Here is a 3,379-nt window from a genome sequence, read left to right as displayed (position 1 = left end):
TTGAATGGAAGAGTGATATTCTCTGTAAGCCTTTACCCAATTCATAATAAAAAGTTAAAATACCTAAATAAATAAATCTTATGTTAGGTTTATCAAATGTTATATTTTTTGTGGGTTTTACTTAAAAAATAATTCATTTCTATGGGGAAGTTATTAATATCCTGAAGAAGTTAAGGTCAGTTAAGGGCTTCTAAATTATAAAATAACTGAAAACCTAATTTTTAGCTACCCAAGTGTACTCTTTGTGAATTATTAACTGTTCTTTGAAACACTTATTCAGGAAACCAAATATTATTCATTACAAAAATTGAACACTTGTTAAGTGCCTCAGGATACAGGGACCAACAAAGAGAGCAGTAATTCAAGAATATAAAATAAGAAATTGAAGTACTATGTAAAATGGAAATTCACTTTGAAAAAACAGTGCCCTTCAGCTGCAGCCCTATAATGAATACAGGTTTGAAAGGATAGGGGCATTATGTGAAACAGACCTATAGAGTTAGTGCTTATAAAGTAAAAAACCAACCAAGTAACCAAACAAGCACAGAAAGAATAGCACCCGGAGAGGTTTCCTTTGCATGAACCAGACATCACTTTCTGTAAGACTCAGGAAGTCCTGGAAGGCTGAAGGAGGAGTCCTTTCTCTTACTCCCACCCCCGGCCCCTAGCCTTTGCCACCTATCAATGTGCAGCTCACTACTCTGGGATAAGACAAATTAATTTGGGTGGTGCCATAAAGATAATTGAATTTCCTTAATTTTCATAATACATTAGAATTAAGAAAATACATCTAAAATTATAATAAAAGTACAAAGTATAATAGAGTTTTCAAAAGTAAGTAGAAAGTTTTCATTGAGATCTTTATTTTCTTTGAGCTAAATTAGTAGTTGTTTAGCACTTAACCACTTTTAAAGGGCTTTTATATCCTTGTTGATCCTTATAAAAATCCCATGGGTTTGGTAAATCAAGCATTGTTATAATCTTCATTCAAGATGTGGAAACTCAGTCCCAGAGAAATTCAATTCCTTACCTAAATCATATAACTCATAACATTTTAAAAATTCAAATCCCATTCACCTGCAATTGACAACCCCTCAGAAAGGAAGACATTTAACAAACAATCCATTTTGGGCAACATAGATTAGCCTGACACATATTCTGCAATGATCGTTTCTGTGCTCCTTGGCAGCTGAACAGGAAATTAAGTCAGTGCAGGACCATCCATCCCTCAGATGTGTGGTTGCAAAGTATTAGCAAGTGTTTCTGGGTCCTCTTTCCCAGAGGGTCTTCATTAGTGAAATTGACTGAGCGATAGGTAGATGTGGTCATTCAACGGTCGGATTGAGGAATAACAATGATAGCAAGGAAAGCACCCCCCGACTCCCCTCCCTCAGCGTCAAATTGCATTAATTCAAAGTCCTTCCTTACCTTGTAAGGGGAGCCAAGCCAGCAAGCTGAGCACTGCCCACCAAGTCATACTGTGCTGTGCAGCTGTGACACGGTGTCAACTTCCTCTAGCTGCTGAACTGAATGGAGCCGCGTGGTTTCTTTTAAAGGGAGAGAGTTAGTGGTTCTGAGACCTCATTGGTATGGACTCCCCCTTCTAAGTTAGCTGCCCCCAAACACCTCCTGTAGGAACACTTAGGGGACCGCATGTGTCATCTCAATTGTAGAGAGGTGTGAGTGGTCTGTTGGTGGCAAGCCCATTCTATCACATGTGGGCAGTACTGGTAAAGTCAACTAGCTGCAAGGTTTGGGGAGGAAGGAGTGGTAGGAGATATATTAAAATGCTCTGTGTAGTAATGCTAATCTTATTTTTCCTTTCTTAATTCATTACACAGTTACAATTAGATTTCTCTTTAATTCTTATGAGTAGTCTATATTCATAACAGACAACACTTTTTCATGGTTATCAGGGACAGCAACAGCATGATAAGTGGACAAAGCATTACAATTGCTAAGGATTTCATTTTGTTTGTGTCCACAACCAACGCCTACGGAAGCTGTAGTAAAGACATCAAACAATGTATTTGTGATCCTTAGGGATTATGTCAACTCCTGGCTAGAGGTGGAGTCAAACCTATCAGTCAAGTTGAAGCCTGGTGACACCATGTTGATGTCATAAACCTTTTGTGTATAACTGCTTCTTTCTCTGTCCCTCCACCTTCCTGCCTGGCAGGACTCCGGCTGCCTTCAGGAGTGGATCCATGTAGACTGCCCAACCCTGAGAGCTGCTGGAGACCTCCAGTTCCCACTGATCTTGGATCCATGCAACTCTCTGTCCCCTGGCGTGGGATATTCCTGCTTCCCCGTTCACCTTTCTGCACCACTGCACGTGGCTGCGTGAGTCTGAAGAGGGACTTATGGACTAGCATCAGACTTATGGACTTGAGTTGGTTTGGACTGGGCTGCCGTTATGATATATAATTACTTCTTGATATAAAGGTCTTTGTTACACATACGTGTCACTGGGTTTGTTTCTCTAGGCAACCCAGCCTAGCATTTCATTGGGTAAACCTGCTGCAAAAGATCTGTAAGTTTAAAGTGTTAAAAAAATAAAAATGTCACTTTGAGGACTAAGGTGCTCCTGGTCCAAGCCATGGTGTTCTCAATCTTCATGTGCATTTAAAATGAACAAGAAAGAATGAAGAAGAGCCGATGCTACTGCATTATGGTATTGGTGAAACAAATGGGTCTTGGTAAATATGGTCAGAACGTTCATTAGAGGCAAGGGTGGCGAGACATCATCCTATGTGCTTTGCTTATGTTATCACGAGGGACCAGTCCCTGACAAAGGGCATCATGCTTGCAAGAGTAGAGAGAGGCCCCAAAGAAGGGAGAGCCCCAGTGAGCTGGTGTGACTCTGGTTGCCAACAATGGGCTCAAATACAACAACAGCTGGGGAGGGCACCAGGCCGGGCAGTGCTCTGCTCTCTTGTGCACAGGATGTGTTGGGACAGACTTGATGGCACCTAATGACAGCAAAACAACCAGGGATATAAATCATTCACTCACTTATGTGCACATTTATAAAATCGGTATAACCACGGGCCTAGACACCCATTTATCCCTCGATTTACTGATCCACTGACCTTTTGCCCAGTCACCTGTATACATTGATATGGTCAGATGGGAATGATACAGTCTTTGTTTTCTAGAAAATTTTCTGGGTTGGAGTTCATCTACAAGTCCCCCACATACAAAACCACCCCTGTCCCCCAAACTAAACAAAGGCGATTGGTGGTGAGTTGATTCATAGATTGTCTCCACAGTGGAGGCAGGAGGCGAAATAGCCAGGCCAGTCGGATGAGGACATGGACAGTCAGTAGGACCCTCCTGTGAGTCACATGTGGCTGAGTAGACCTGTGGGCCATCGGCT

The sequence above is a fragment of the Tenrec ecaudatus genome, chromosome 4 (genome assembly GCF_050624435.1).
Source record: "Tenrec ecaudatus isolate mTenEca1 chromosome 4, mTenEca1.hap1, whole genome shotgun sequence".
Classification (NCBI taxonomy): domain Eukaryota; kingdom Metazoa; phylum Chordata; class Mammalia; order Afrosoricida; family Tenrecidae; genus Tenrec; species Tenrec ecaudatus.
Note: the sequence above shows the minus strand (reverse complement) of the source record.